At 39.4% G+C, this 17,589-nt stretch overlaps 2 pseudogenes; both read right to left on the minus strand.

Moving 5' to 3' along the window:
- Positions 1-1,762: 1,762 nt before the first annotated feature.
- Positions 1,763-3,218, minus strand: LOC145038584 (eukaryotic translation initiation factor 3 subunit D pseudogene; annotated as a pseudogene).
- Positions 3,219-11,503: 8,285 nt separating this feature from the next.
- LOC145039709 (uncharacterized) lies at positions 11,504-16,262 on the minus strand (annotated as a pseudogene).
- Positions 16,263-17,589: the final 1,327 nt, after the last annotated feature.

Below are 17,589 nucleotides of genomic sequence, written 5' to 3' on the forward strand. Positions count from 1 at the left end.
ATATGATAAAATAGCAATGATAACATTTTGAAAGAATAAGATCATAACAATTAAAAGAAAAACAGTAGATTAAGATAATAATGCTTACACTTGGAACCCAATTGTCCATGATTTAGAATGATTCCTTGAAGATGAAGATTGAAATTCGATTTATTGATAGTAGAGTGTAGGTCGATTTCTTGAATGCTTGGCTTGATTTTTTTGTGATTGATGACAGTAAACTAGGAGGTAGGCAAAGCTGATGAACCAATGAGTCGATGGAAATTGGGCAGTGGTAGTAGGTACGATCGACGATAACAAGGGTGAAACAATGATCGACTAGAGCAAACTCCCTTTTTTTTTAAACTTTGATGATAGCGGGATTATGGATACGATCATAGCGGGATACGACTCTTTTCTCTTTTGCATGACGATATTACTTGCTATGTAATACGCACGGCCAAAGTAACCTTTCATTTTTCGGGTCGGTCTTTTTGACCCGATTAAATCTTTATTCGGGTAACCCGGACCGAATAACCAAAACCCGAATTGGGCAAAAATAAATACCTGAGAACCGACCTGAATAACATATTCGGTCCTAATTCGGGTCGGTCCGGTTCGGGTATTCGGTCCAAATGCACATCCCTACGTTCGTTTTATTTTCGATGTCATTTAAAAAGTATATCACATCTCCCAGGTATTTAAACTAAGCTAGCATATCATCTCTTGTATAAACAATGTTGATTCTAACTTCATTCCCGCATCACCCCTAGTAAGAAAAATCCACCATCGTTACTTCTATAAAAAGGATATATCATCTTTCAAAGAATTACTTGGGCTTCTAATTAGGTTTGGGTTTAAGCCTCAAACCAAATCGAAAAGAGCCTAAAAACCGAGAAACCGAACCCATTGGTTTTGGGTCAGGTTGAGTTCTAATTTTTGAAAACCAATAAGTTAGTTTCCGGTTCGGTTTTAGGTCAGAACAGACCCATAATAGTTTGTATGTAATCTATGAATATTTTTATGGTTCGTAAAATCTTTAATCTTATGTTGGTAAAATTGAAATTTAAAGGTTTTATTTACGTAAAAGTTTTCATATTAAAATAGACAAATAAATCCCTGATTCCTCTTAATGCGGAATCCTGGTCCATATGAGGGTGAGGATGTGGATTCATTTATATTTTTTATTAGGGATGATGATTGAAATGAGAGTGAATGTGAATTCATTTATATTCTTTATTAGGGATGATGATTGGAATGAGAATTTGAAGATGACCCTATTCCCTAGCCGCGTGCAATCTCCAGGGTAGTCACCTTTGAGGATTTTAGACTCCATGCCTCAGAACTTCTTTTGTGTATCTCTTTTATGGGTGGTTTGGTGGTGATAAGTCAAGGTGTTTTTGGTGTGTGTTTTTATTTCTTTTCATGGCTATATTGATTCTTTTTATTGATATGTGTGGGATTTTGATGTGGTTTGTATGATAGTGGGATCTCTTCTGATAGGTGTGAGCAAAACCAAACCAAAAAACCGACAAAAACAAATGACCGGAACCGAAGAAGTGAAACCAAACAGAAACCATCGGTTTTATGTTTCAAAATCAAAAACCGAAATATCAATCTCAGTTTCAGTTTGGGTTCTCGCTTTCAGTTTGGGTTCTTGAGAAACTCACCCTACCCAAAATCTGACCCACTATATTTAATTGTGTTTTTTTAATATTTATTATTAATATATAACATAAAAAATAAGGTATACATCGGTATTACCTAAAGTCCCAAACCCTAAACAATCGTTCCCTTTCTCCCTCGTCTGGTTACTGCATCATTCTCAATCTCTTCCCTCTTTGTTCGTCGACCTTCATCATTCTCTCTTGTTACATAACCTAATTTCACTTGCTAAAACTGCACCTCTTTGAGTATCCAACTTCCTCCTCCAGTCTACACCGGAATACTTTGGATCAAATTCATTCAATGCATTCAAAGTCAAGAAAGATTTCTGATTGTTAACCTCCATAACACTTTGAACTTCACATCTAGCCACCAAGGAGATATCATTATCGAGCTTCCATCGTCTATACCTGCATGTACCCAACAGATGCTACTTCTTCTCCTTCGGTTGCAAATGGATTTGGCTCCTCAAATGTAAACCTGCTGTGAGAAGTTTTGATTTATGTAAGCGGCTTCTAGAGATTAAGAATGAGCAGAGTTGATATCATCTTTCGCTTCAGGCAATGGCTCCTGTGACGTTTCGTTAACAGATAGCAAATGTAGCTGCGATCCATCTCGTTTATCGAAGAACAATTTGTTACCAACTCGTTGGATTACGATATCCCATGAGTAAACCGACCTTGGCGCGCACATGAGAGTGGAGAGAATAGAATTGGTTGCGAGTACAGTCGCTTATCTTCATTGGTGAGCCTTCGAATCACTGGATCGTGCGTAGTTGTGACTTTGAAGAAATTCCAGTTCTTGTCTTCTTGAAACGCTCCAATCGGCGTTCGTTCTTCGCCGTTGTTCTATCGTAGACTTTATCGTAAGATTCAAGCGACTCACAAATAAGTAGATCTTCTGGTTCGGGAACAGTGTATGAGAGTTTTGAAACGTCGAGAAAGGGATTTGATCGAGCATGTTCTATTCCTGTTGAATGTCAACTGACGATTTGAACACCACTGCTTCGCGTCTAGGGTTATTACCTCCAGACCTGTTAGCATGGTCTAATCGGTCACTGCAAGCACGCTGCTTCTCCGCTTCACGTTTACGCGCTTCCACCTCCTCATCACGGCGTTGCGGGAGCTGGTTGCGATTGTCCTGGAACCTCCATTTAGGACCAAATTTCGGGCGTGGTGGAGGCTTGCCGTCGACGAGGCGGAAGGTGGCATCATCGTCAGCGTTGAGACCGCCGCCCAAAGAATCGTCATTGATGAAATCGAAGGCGGAGTTGGCAGGATTATTGCTGCGGTTGTTGAAACGATTAGGATCGTTGTAGTTGGATTTGGTCCAATCAGCAATACCTCCAAGTTTATCGGAACGGGAGAAAGGGGCGAAGTAACATTGACGGGGTGATTAAGGATACAGGCAGCGGAGCCGTCGGATTCCGGTGGACCCATCCGTCATGACTAAAGGGAACATCGCCGATTTCAAATCCTACCATGTTTTCCGATGTGTCGTGCAGAAGAGATGAAGAGGGTTGAAGAAAAACCCAATGCCTCGAGTACAATTACCATTTACACCCTGATTAATAATAGGCCAAAAATCATATTGGTCCTGCTATATTGGGCCAGAATAGCCCATTTATTGTTTTTATATCAGTCCAGACCAATAGTCTGGATCGGGTCCTATTTATCTTGAATCCGACTAACAACAGTTGGGTCGGGTTTTGCTTTGTCCACCGTGTGGGTCCTACCCTGTTTCCAACGACTAGATCAACTTTTACGGTAAGTTTTTTTTTTTTTTTTTTTTTTTTTTTTTTTTCAAAAACTCACCTATAGATTACATTTTATCCACAAACCATTTTTTCCACCCCAAACTCTTTTTCTTTCTTGAAATCTTTCTAAATTCTACAAATTTCTTACAAAGCTTCAAGTTTTTAACATCAAACAGTCTAAAAAAGTTGGGAGTCGAAGAAAATGGTTATCGTTCGTTCCATCAACTGGTGCACTTTTGATCCGATTTAGCAGATTAAACCGTACCATGTCGATTTAGAATAAGTTCATCCAACTTCGACAACTAAATAAACTCTTTAGAAAATACAGTCGGGTGCTATCAAGTTATTGTTGGCGGGAATAGTATGCTAGAACAACATGATTTCTTATTATAAGTTTAATAGTTGACTTAATTTAGGTAATTTATAATATGTTATGCTTAATTAGTTTTATTTAGTTAGTTTCACTTAATTTATAAGTAGTTCAATTTAATTTATAAATAGGTTAGTTTAACTTATAATTATTTTAGTTTGATTACTTTACTTTACTTATAATTAGTCATTTGCATTATATAATTTAATTAATAATTGTCAGTGTAATAATAGTGGATATAATGCAAAGAGTGATGTCTAGAATAGTCACGATCAACTTGGTTGTTTTATTTTCCAAAATGCTTTATATTGAAAGAATCATGTCTTTCGATTGTCTTGTATGTCAACGGTCTTATATGTCAATTATTTACTTGATAGTCAAACATATTATATTAGATTTTCTAATTGATTAATGGAGTGTAATTTACTAATTGTAAATTAACTACTAAAGTGAGTAGTGCAACACCTCTGTATGGGTTGTTTGAAGTTGTTTAATCATTATAATATTTTTAAACTTTAAGAATATCATCAAAATGTACAATTTGGCCTAAAAAATAAACTTAACAAAAAATTGTTAAAAGTGCAAGGTTGCATAGATCAAATCAAATCATACAGTTAAAAATATTATTTACTTATTAAATGTCTTATAAATGTTCATATTTCATATCTTTATCCTTAATATGAGTTTTAATAAGGTATATGTCCAAATACTACGTTAGACTTTGGAAAACCTAATGAAAAGAACACCTTTGGCCAATCCTTTAAGAGTAGTGGATTTGACAAATTCAAGCTTAAAACCTCCCAAAATAATTTTAAAATATCAAATAACATCGTACTCCAATAAGATGGGAAAAAACATTCTAACATTTATATATCATCAAAACATCAAATATCAACAATACATTTACACTAAACACCAAAATATATGTAAGAAGCAAGTTAAACAATTGCATTTTATCAAATCACCAATACACCAAAATATTTCTACACTGAATACTAATACAATACAGATACTTCTAAACCTATACACATGTCAATATTAAAGTCTAACACCGCTTACTAGGGAATCAACAATATGGGAAATAACTAATGGGCCCATCAAACTAGGATACATGTGCCCATTACACATGGTCGACACATGAGATAGCTAACATCATGTGACAATGAGGCTTGTCTAGAATGTATTCACACACTAAAGGTCACAAAGTATCTCCTTCAAAATGGCGTCACTGTCCAAACCCTTCCTAAGAGAATGCACCAAATATGGATGTAAAACATTTTCTCTGAAACACAACAGTTTATCCATTTGAAACAAACACACCAAATGCTTTTCATGAATGCAAACACTACATATGCTATTCACAGACTACGCATATTATGTCATAGATAGGGAATCACACCAAAAATCACAAGAATAAATTATAGAGATATGTACTCTCAGTATACTCACCTTATCTTGAAATAACTATTCACACCAAGCAAAAAATTTATGAGTGTTCAGTGTAGACCTATATAGATAAATATTTTCATCACTCAAATTCTACGATAAGCTCATACTAATACTTCAATACTTTGTTTCATCTTAACTTCATATTTTAATGGTTTAATATGACTTGCTAGATTTTCCACATTGTTTCCAAATGATATCTAACTAAATGAAATAACATATTCTACATAAGTTGTAGGTTATTTAAAAACCTAATTATGTAATGATTTATGGGTCAAGTATGATGACCCAATCAGTTAAACAACTGAAACTCCATTAAGTTCTGTAGAAGACATTTAAGCCTCTGATCTGGATGTCAAGCCCACCAAGCAAATTACACCCTTTGATTGCTATATAAACGTAATATAATGGTAAAAGGGGTATCGATCCTCGGGGAAATGGTTGTATTCAATCACCAATGCAATTCAATAGAACTAGTGAAATTAAACTAACTAACTACAATTAAAATAAAAGGGGGGTGTTTGATTACTTGATAACTAAAATACATAAATAACTAAAAACCTTGCAATTAAGAAAGTTGATGAGATGCTCAAAGGTTAGGAATAATTGGTTAACTAAGGCAATTCAACACAATGAACATTTGTGTGTTTATCATTAGGATCTAATACAAAGCTTATCCTTCATCCCAAATTGGTTATAGCAATCATGAAGCATGATATGCCAAGATTCCTCATAGGTAGTATGGAGGTTGGGGAAGCCCACAACACACCTTCTTAATTAAGATCAAGGGTCAATTGAAGCAATTAATCCCAAGAAATCAATTAGCCTTAAGAATGAAGGAATCCCCAATTCCTAGAGGATGTCAAATGCTTACACATCCATAAAGGAGATATGATTCATAAGCTAGAGATGATTTCTACCATCATAAAGCCCTTGTTCTAGATAAATTCAATGATCTAATGCAAAATCAATGAAATAAATCAACTATTGCTCAATCAAATACTAAGCTCATGATCAAAGTATCAAATAAGCATAAGAATTGCAAACTAGGATCATAAACATGGAATAAATTGATAATCAACATAAATCCTTCAAAACCCACAAACATTCATTGGGTTTCAGCCAAAGTCAACCAAATAAGAGTATTAGCCACTCATGGCAACAAAGTAACAAGAACAATAATGTAATTGCATAAAGAAACTACCTAAGATTTGGAAAGATGAAAGGAAATGATTTCTAGCTCCCAAAATCGCCTCTTGCAGGTCTCCAATGGTGGAAAATCGTGAATGCGCCTCCAGATCTGATCCCCAAGGGTTATGGCAAGCCAAATGACCAAAATGCCCAAACTGGGCAGTTGCGCGGGTACCCGCGCGATGGAAATTCCACCCGCGCAAATGTTGCTGTAATGCTATTGGTCCACCAAGCCACTCCACCCTTCCACTACCAAAGATTCCTTTGGTCCCCCCTCCTTGTCCATGTAATTTGAAATGCACCAATCATCATTTAGCCACCAAATGGATGCTCCAAGCCCAAAATTTGAATTTTATGATCCATCTTCACAAGCGCAAATAATCTAAGTCAATAACTTTCAAAGCCCAATTCTTCCTCTTTGATTCCGCCAAGCCCAATAATGCTTCGGGAGCCCACTAAGCTCGTCTCCAATCAACCCGCAACCGCAACAAGCATCGAAAAACCTACAAAATATCTTATGCAACATAACAAGCACCCCGGTACGATCCATACTAAAGAAAAATAAATAAAATACAATGCATTAATGATAAAAAGATCTAAAAATATAAAATAAACTAATAAAAATAAGGAAATAAAATAAGCTATCAAATCACCCCAAGCTTAAACCTAACTTGTCCTCAAGTTAGAACAAGACTAAAAATGAGCTCGGGATGAACTATCTAAATAGGAAAAAGAAAGATACCATAGAACTTGGTCAACATCAGTCAACATGGTCAGAATTAGTCCTTCATGGACCCTACGCATCTTCAAAATGTTCCCCGCTTTAGTGCCATAAACCACATTCTCAACCACTTGATGGGAGAATAGATCACGGCTGGATGCGGTCGCGGTGTGCAAGACAAAGGAAACAGAGATGCGCCCAGTGGGGGCACTTTAAATCACCAATGTAGACCATAGTGCACGAAGGAAAGGCGCCTCTTCACACACTATGATTCCTACATTTTTCAGGCCAAAGTGTATAATAACGAAATAGGGTTTTGTAGCACGACCTCCGGGCAAACATCTGGTTTCAGAGGCTTCTCCCTTGTACTATCCTTTACAGTCTACCGTTTCATCGTCGGGGCCTTTTCTCACCAAAAATCAAAAATAAAATAAAATAATAAAAACTATACTTAACCTAAATCTAAACCTAACAACCTAAATCTTCAATCTTGAACTTCTGTTATTGGGTCTTCAATCACATTTGCTGCTTGACATTCAGTTTTTTTTTTTTTCACTTTTTTTTTAATTCTTTTTTATTTTTTCTTTACTTTTCTTTTTTTCTTTTTTTATTTTTTTATTTATTTTTTTATTTTTTTTTAATCATCTTTAATAGGCTCTTATTTTCTTCACTTTTTCAAATTTCTTCATTCTTTGTGTTGCTTCTTGGAAGGTTTAAGGATTTTCACCAAGTAACATATGACTCCAATAGTGAAAATTGAGTGATAGATGGAGGTTAATATGAACACCTAATGATCATTGACAATGTGCCAAGATCAACTAAAAAGGGTAGGGAATGACTCAAAAATGGGTGTTACCGAAAAGACTTGGTCCCAAAAGATGTGAATTGGGGGACCCACTTCAAAGTTCATCAAGCACCTCAATGCAAGGTGTGATAAACAAAATCTATCTAACTATCTACTCTAGACCCCTAGAAAAATGATAACCTATCCTAAAAAGGCGGTGAGAATCTAACTAAACAAGGCTCGGACGAGACTCGGGAGTACTAAGGGGTACTCCCTCCAAAACCAAGATGCGAGTCTTCAATATCTTCAATTTCTTCAAAATACCTTACCGGGCTAGTCTTTGCTCGCACACATTGGCATGACCAACCACATCCCTCCGCACCTAGACCCAATCAAGCTACCTGCATCTGACCCCCACACAAGTGGTCTCAAAGTGGTCTGTGAGGCTCAAAATGTGTCCCATTCATCAAATACAAGGAATTCCATATCAAGACCCAGGACCAATCTATGATTCAATACTTATGACTCGGCGCTATGGTACATGTAGGGATGAGAAGACAAGAGAGAACAAAAATGCATGAACTTAAACTAGAATGTATCTAAAAAGTATGAAAATTAGAAAAGAAAGAAAGAAAATATGTAATATTTTTGAATTTTTTTTAATGCAATTTTTATGAATGCCCTAAATGACTAACTCTAAATGCAACTATATACAACCTAAATGCAATAAAAATAAAAGATTAGATTACCTCACCCCAAGCTTAAAATTAAGCATTGTCCTCAATGCTTAGGATGAGAGTAAGGAAGGGTCATACCGGGATCAAGATGGAGGAGGTCCATGAGGAGGATAACCGTCCTCGGGCCGAAAATGATACCATAGGTCCTCCATGTAAGTGTGGGTGCGTGCTTGTTGTTCCTCTATGCGATGGATGGTTGCGGTGTTTCTATTGCCTTGAAGGCGCAAGGAAGCAAGCTGGCTGTAAATATCGAGAGGAAGTTCGTGTGCAGGGTCGGGCTCATTGGGTTGCTGGTGTGAGTGGTAGTCATACTGTGGCTGGGAGTGTTCTTGCGAGGGCTGAAAGTGTGACCCGGAAGCTTGAGCTGGATGAGGTGGAGGTAGCTGGCGGATTGGAAGATCATAATGGTCTTTGGCCTCGAATGGGTTATCAGCATTGTCAGGGTCCACTTGCATGTCATCATGCGCGGCTGCATCATCATCGTCTGGCAAGTCTTGAGGCAAAAACCATGTTTCGGGGTCATTGGTGGTGAAGATGGAGAGACTTGCATTGGGTAAGATGTAAACTGGGTCCTTGACATGGTTTAGCCAAGAGAAATGTCCAAGAAGATTAGGATGAGGTAGAATTAATTCCATCCGCATGAGAGTAATGCAATCGAGAAGGTAAAGAGGTGGATCATCCACTGGTACATATTCAGATGCTGGAAATTGAAGGCCCATACCCAAACCAATGAGGGTAATGAGACCTCCAATACAAATGTCACCAGTGGTCTTCATCCGGAGGCTGTCACATTTGTCTAAAAAGAAGGTGGCGAAATCGGGCAAAGACCAACGGTGGCGCGACATGCAATAGAGAAAATACAACTCAACGGTGTTGATTTGTCCCGGCTCGTGACGAGCAAAGATAGATGTGGATAGGATCCGGTGGGCAATTCTCCAGCAAGGATGCATGATAAACGGGTCTTTTTGGCGACTGAGATTGAACTTGGGCAAGCTCGTGATTTGGGTCCAAAATTCTACGTTGGGCAAGCTTTTGAATTGAGTCCATTGGTGGCTGTAAATGTCGGAGTTGTAGATGTCATATGTGCCCATGATCTTGTTAAGTTTTTTGTACTTGAGTCGGTGCTGCCGACCCTGGAGTTTGAAAGTGAGTACCCTCGCTGTGTCATTGCGAGCATAGGTGGAGAGGAATTCGATTGTGGGCTGCTTGTAGGTTCGTGCAGAAAGATCGAGAAACTGGTGCCAACCAATGTGGAAAAATAATTGTCGCAAGTGGTGGTCAAGGCCGAGTTAATCCATAGAATCTTGGTGGTAAAATTTTGTGGCGTGGATTGCACGCTTTTGAAGGTTGGATTTGAACTCTCGGCTTTGGGCACTCGTGAGGGTAAGGTTCCCATCACGATCAACATGGTCGGTGGACATTTTATTGGATGGCCCCGAGGATTGAGCTTCACGCGAAGAACCATGAGATGCGTGAATGGTCTTATCCCTTGCCATTGTACCTGTGAATGAATCTAGCAAAGACAAAAACTTGAACAAGATTATCCCTCACACTCGCCTCACACCAATCCAATCAAATCAAATAATTAAAACCGGGTAATATTCCAAATTGGCAATTTGGCACAATGCAATTCAATTCAATCAATTCAAGGCAAGCTAAGACTAATTCTATTTAACCTAATGCATAGCATAAGTCTAGTAAAATTAGAAAATGAATGCAATAAATTAAAAGGGATTACCAACTTTGTGTGTTGAAGTCCGAAAGAAATACGCAAAAATCCGCACCCCAAGCTTGAAGTTTAAGCCCACAAATTAAGTGTTTTGAATCTCTGGTGAGAAACAAAAATTTTGAAATTTTTGGGGAAAATTTGTGGTGGCGGCCGGCAGCGGCGGCAGACGGTGGCCGGTGGTGGAGCTTGGTTTCCGGCGATAAGATTTTCCCAGATTAAGAATAGATCGGTGTGCGGTGGAGTGTTTGGAATAGGTTGCCCCAAGAATTTTTGGAATTGGATGGAAGGTTGTGTCGGGATCTACGGTTTTCGGTTTTCCGGCGAGGATGAGAAGGGTGGCGGCCGACGACGGTTTTGAAGTTAAAAGGGGTGGGGTTTAGGCGGAATTAGGTGGTGGTGGTGGAGCGCCGACGAAGCGTCACTTTTCCGGCGACAAAAAACAACTGCACGGGAATGCCGACGGAGGGTAATGCCGACGTGCGGTTGGAGAAGGAAGTGGTGGGAGGCGGAAGAAACTGGGTGGAGGCGGAAGATGTGCGCGGTGGCTTTTGGTGATGCTTGGCTGGTAGCGCCGACCGGTGGCGTAGACAGCAGCGGCGGCGATGTGTGTTCGGAGAAGAAAGTGGTGGGAGGCGATGTTCGTTGCTGACGGGAGGCACACGGAGGGAAAAGGGGGCCGACGAGTTAAAGGAGTTATAAGGTTGGGTGATAAATGGGTCGAATCCGGTTCAAATAGTGGGTATGGGGCGGGTATCTGGGTGAGTTTTGCAATTTAGGGCAAATATGGTGGCCGCGCAATAAATAAAATGATTTAGTCTTGGCCGCACAAAAGTCCTGCGCGGGTGGGTATTGGCCGCGCGCAACAATCAGTTTGCACCCCTTGTTTGTGTAATTTGGAACTCGGGACCTGCGCGGCTGGGGTTGGTCGCGCAAAGACTGCGCGGGCACCCGTGCAAAAGTCAAATTTTTGGAAATTTTCAAGCTTCACCAAAATCACTGGAAGACTTCTATATGCTTATTTTTATGGCTAACTTCAAATGTAGAAACACCCAAAACTTCAAACGGACATTATTTATTTACATTGCATTTATTTAACGTCTTTGCCAAGACATAGTCCCGCTTCCATCAACTTTCGTAATTTGGTATTTCCAATGTTATGTTATCGAATTCTCCCGTATCAAAGCCTTCATAATATGGTTTCAAGCGGTGCCCATTAACTTTGAAGATTTGGTTAGTTTCCAAACTCTTGATTTCAACCGCACCATGATCAAACACTTTTATGATAATAAAAGGTCCGTGCCATCGATATCGCAACTTTCCCGGGAACAGTTTTAAGCGTGAATGATAAAGAAGAACTTTTTGACCTGGAATAAAGTGTTTTCAAGTGATGTGCTTGTCATGAAACGCTTTCGTCTTATCTTTGTAGATGCTTGCGTTTTCGTAAGACTCGTTTCTCAACTCCTCGAGTTCTTGAAGTTGCATTTTTCGGTGCTTTCCACTTTCTTCAAGATTGAAATTGCACTTTTTAACCGCCCCATATGCCTTGTGTTCCAATTCCACCGGTAAATGACAAGATTTTCCATAGACAAGGCGGAATGGAGACATACCAATTGGAGTTTTGTAGGCGGTCCGATACGCCCATAAAGCATCTTCTAACTTTAAGCTCCAATCTTTTCGGGTAGTGTTGACAGTTTTTTCAAGAATTTGTTTGACTTCTCTGTTTGACACTTCGGCTTGGCCATTTGTTTGTGGATGATAAGCGGTTGATATCCGGTGTGTGACACCATATCTCTTTGTCATTGCTTCCATCATTTTATTGCAAAAATGAGTGCCCCTATCACTCACTAAGGCTCTCGGTACACCATATCTTGCGAAAATGTTTGACTTCAAGAAGTCAATAACAGTTTTTGAATCATCATGCCGTGTAGCCTTTGCTTCAACCCACTTTGAAACGTAATCAACTGCCAAGAGTATATAAGTATAACCAAACGAAATGGGGAAGGGACCCATGAAGTCTATTCCCCAAACATCAAAGATTTCACAAATAAGGATAGGACTTTGAATCATCTCATGCCTCATGGATACGGTACCCGTTCTTTGACATCTATCACAACTCTTGCAAAATAGATAGGTATCTCTTGACATTGTTGGCCAATAGAGTCCGCATTCAAGCACCTTTCGCATGGTTTTGTTTTGACCAAAATGTCCCCCGCATGCATATTCATGGCAAAATTTCAAAATTGACTCGACCTCATTTTGATGAACACACCTCCGTATTAGTTGATCCGGACAATGTTTCCAAAGATAAGGGTCGTCCCATACGTAGTATTTAGAATCACTCTTCAACTTGGCCTTTTGGTGCTTGGTAAAGGCGTGAGGAATTTCTTTAGTAACCAAGTAATTGACAATATCCGCATACCATGGAATGGAATTTGAGATATGGAAGAGGTGCTCATCCGGGAATTCATCAAGGATAGGAGAAGAAGAATCGCCAACATTCAACCGACTTAAGTGATCTGCAACTAGGTTTTCGGCACCACTTTTATCCTTTATCTCAAGATCGAATTTTGTAAAAGAAGAATCCAACGAATCAACCGTGGTTTGGCATCTTTCTTGGTCATGAGATACTTTAATGCGGCATGGTCGGAATATACAATTACTTTTGTCCCAAGAAGGTATTGCCGGAATTTTTCCAAGGCGAATACAATGGCTAAAAGTTCCTTCTCAGTGGTGGAATAGTTGGCTTGAGCATTATCCAATGTTTTAGAAGCATAGTAGATGACATGTGATGCTTTGCCCTCTTTTTGACCTAAGACCGCTCCAATAGCAAAATTGCTTGCGTCACACATTATTTCAAATGGAAGCTCCCAATTTGGAGATTGGATTATTGGCGCGGAAGTGAGCAAGTCTTTAAGTTTGTCAAAGGCTTCTTGGCATGCAACATTGAAGTCAAAGTCGATATCTTTTTGAAGAAGAAGGCACATTGGTCGCGTAATCTTGGAGAAATCTTTGATGAATCTTCTATAGAATCCCGCATGACCCAAGAAAGATCTCACTTCTCTAACACATGTTGGGTAAGGTAGGGTTTGGATGACATCAATTTTGGCTTTATCGACTTCAATGCCCTTTTTGGAGACGATGTGTCCCAAAATGATTCCTTGATTAACCATGAAGTGACATTTCTCAAAGTTTAACACCAACTTTTTCTCTATGCACCTTTTCAAAATCTTCTTAAGGTTACCCAAACATTCATCAAACGAATTGCCATACACGGTGAAATCATCCATAAACACTTCGATTATACTTTCAACATATTCGGAGAAGATACTCACCATGCATCTTTGGAATGTGGCGGGAGCATTGCATAATCCAAATGGCATCCGCTTGTAAGCAAATGTGCCAAAGGGGCATGTAAAGGTCATTTTGTCTTGATCTTCGGGGGCAACGGGTATTTGGTGAAAACCTGAGTATCCATCAAGGCAACAATAATGCGATTTCCCCGCCAATCGCTCGAGCATTTTATCAATGAAAGGAAGAGGGAAGTGATCTTTCCGCGTGCTTGAATTCAACTTTCTATAATCAATGCACACCCTCCATCCATTTTGAACTCGAGTGGGTACCATTACACCTTTGTTATTCTCCACAACTGTGATTCCCGTTTTCTTGGGAACCACTTGCACCGGACTAACCCATTTGGAGTCGGAAATTGGATAAATCATATCTGCATCAAGTAGCTTGATTATCTCCTTCTTGACAACTTCCATCATGGGATTAATCGCCGTTGAGCTTCCCTCATAGGTTTGCAATCATCTTCCATGAGTATCTTGTGAGTGCATACATTAGGACTTATCCCTTTGATGTCCGCTATGGTCCACCCCATGGCTTCTTTATGCTCTCTCAATACTTCAATCAATTGGTTTTCTTCAAAGTCTTTCAATTGAGAAGAGATAATCACCGGTAAAGTCCCATCTTGACCTAGATAAGCATATTTCAAATGGATAGGTAAAGCTTTCAACTCAAGTGTGGGTGGTTGGATTATGGAAGGTGGCATCTTGATTGGAGAATGAGATAATGCAACTTGAGAAACACCCTTCTTTGTGGAATTAGTAATTTCTAAAGCCTTCACAATATTTTCGACTTCGGAATCCAATGTATACATATCCAAGGTATTCTTCAAACTTTCACCTTCAAGACTCATGTTAAGAACCATCTTCAAAAGATCTCCATTTGATAACTCGAATAATTGTTGGGTGATTGGCTCAATCACATCAACTCGATACAATGGAGATATATTGCTAGGATATCTCATTGCTTCGAAGATGTTGAAGTGAATGGTCTCGCCATCAAACTCCATGGTGATCTTCCCATTGTGGACATCAATAATCGTGTGAGCGGTATTCATGAAGGGTCTTCCAAGGAGAATCATAGATGACTTGGAAGAAGTCTTTTCTTCAAGATCAATGACATAGAAATCCGCAGGAAATACTAGTTGATTAACTTGAACGAGTACATCCTCCAACATGCCTCTTGGAAATACACTTGACTTGTCCGCTAATTGAATAATGACTCCGGTTTCTTCCAAAGGTCCAACATTGAGAGATTGAAAAACCGAGTATGGCATGACGTTGATTGAGGCTCTAAGATCTTGCATGGCACTTTCAACATGTAAATCACCAATGGTACAAGGTATAGCAAACATTCCCGGGTCTTTGCATTTGGGTGGAAGCTTCTTTTGGATGACCGCGAATGCATTTGCATTTACTTGAATCTTCTCATTTGTCTTGAATTTTCTCTTGTTGGTGCACAAATCCTTAAGAAATTTGGCGTAACGTGGGATTTGCTTAATGGCATCCAATATTGAAATGTTGAGTTGAACTTTGCGGAAAGTCTCAAGAAACGCTTGCTCTTCTTCTTGTTTCTTTGAGGAAGCCAAACGAGATGGAAAAGGTGGTGGTATGACCAGTGGTTTGATGGATTTGTTGGAAGGGTCGGGTTGATCAACATTTGGCACAACCGGTTCTTTTGGAGGAACCACAACTTTTGGAGGATCCACTATGATCACTTCATCTTCTTCTTCTCTTGAAACTCTTTTAGGTTGACTTTCTCCAAGTGTTTTCCCACTTCGCAAGGTGATGGCATTCACATTGGGGTTCTTCTCGGTTTGTGATGGAAGTTTACCCCTTTGTTCTATCTTGTTGAGAGCGGTTGCCAAGTCTCCAATTTGTGCTTGAATGTTGGAGAAAGTATTCTTGGTTTCTTGTTGAAATTGGGTTTGACTTTGAGCAAGAGAAGTAACAAGTTCTTGAAGGCTCATTTGATGGTTACCACTTGATTGACCTTGTTGTGGAGGGTGTTGGTAATGTGGAGGGTTATAAGAATTTTGTGGATATGGAGGTTTTTGGGATTGGTATTGTGGATGTTGGGGTCTCATCAAAAGATTTGGTGGATTTTGCTTTGGTGGATAAGGGTTGTTTTGGGTATTCCTCCAATTTGGGTTGAAGTTATTTTGAAATCCCATGGGTCTTGGTTGACTTTGATATCCGCCCATTGCATTCACATCTTCCGGTTCACTTCCAAGTGTGGGACACTTATCCGTATAATGACCCGTCATTGCACAAATACCACATACCATCAATTGTTGACCACTTCCCACTACCATTTGACTTAACACATTAGTCAAATCCAAGAGCTTTGATTCCAAATGTTGAGTGTTGCTAACTTCACCAACCACTTGTGTAGAATTTCTCTTCATGTCATTTCGAGTCCCAAAATTCCTTTGATTTTGAGAAATGGTACCAAAAAGTAATCGGATCTCGTGAGGGGTTTTGTTGAAGATGTCACCACCACTTGAAGCATGAATCATCCTCCGATCTTTTTCATTCATACCCTCATAAAATTGTTGGAGAAGTAGTTGTTCGGGTATATTGTGTTGAGGACAACTTGTACACAAATTGTTGAAGCGCTCCCAAAAATCATGAAATGTTTCATTTTCCCCTTGACGAATCCCCAAAATGTCACTTCGTTGGCTTGATATTCGGGAGGTGGGATAGAATTTGCTATTGAAGGCCTTGAGTAACTCTTCCCATGTGTGAATAGATCCCGGTGGTAAGTTGAATAACCACTCTCTAGCTTTGTCTTTCAAGGTGAGCGGGAATGCGGTTAACTTGAAATCATCCAATGTCACATTGTCGAGCAACATGCTAACACATATCATATGAAAGGACTTCAAATGCTTTTGAGGATCTTCTCTATCCAACCCATGGAACTTGGTAAGTTGATGGATGAAACTTGACTTCAATTCAATCCCTCGGCGGTTTGCGGGATAAACAATAGCAAGAGGTGTATGAGTAACATCCGTTTCCATCATTTGTCTAAGTGTCAACTCTTGAGGAGGATTGGGTGGATTGGGGTTATTGGGATATTGTTGCAAGTAATTGGGTGGTTGTTGGTAAGGTGGATATGGGTATTGTTGAGGATTGTAGATTAGTGGTGGATAAGGTTGGTAGTTAGGGTATTGGTTGTAAGGAGGTTGTTGTTGTGGGTACATTGGGTTTTGGTACATTGGAGGGTGTTGGTAATTGGGTTGATTTGGGTAATGTACTTGTTGAACTTGAAAGCATTGTTTTGAGGCTGGTTGTTTTGGTGGAAGTGTTGGTTTTGTAGTTGTGGTGGTGGTTGATAATTGGGTTGGTTTTGAGGAGGGGCTTGATTCCAAGGTGGCATATCAATGAGAGGTTCTTGTGGTTGTTGTCTTGGTTGATGGGGTGGGGTATTGGCATCTTGATTTATTGGGTTTGGGTTGGGATTATGAGGTGGAGTGTGATTCATGGCTATGTGGTTTTCAAATGGAATGTCTTCAAAGGAATGACCAACAATTGGAGAACTCTGTTCGGTGTCGGTATCACTTGAAGTATGAACTTGATCTTCTATGTTGATTAGTGGAGAAGAGGAAGAAGCTTGAACTAGTTGTTGTTGCTTTGCTTGTTTGGCTAACTTTTTCAACCTTTTTGCTTCTCTTTCAATTTCCGGATTGTAAAGTAGTTCACCGGTTCTTGTAGACCTAGGCATAAACAATCAAATAACAAAAACCAATTTCCCCGGCAACGGCGCCAAAACTTGATCGGGATGTCAAGCCCACCAAGAAAATTACACCCTTTGATTGCTATATAAACGTAATATAATGGTAAAAGGGGTATCGATCCTCGGGGAAA

Source organism: Lactuca saligna, chromosome 4 (assembly GCF_052625555.1).
Source record: "Lactuca saligna cultivar CGN05327 chromosome 4, ASM5262555v1, whole genome shotgun sequence".
NCBI lineage: Eukaryota > Viridiplantae > Streptophyta > Magnoliopsida > Asterales > Asteraceae > Lactuca > Lactuca saligna.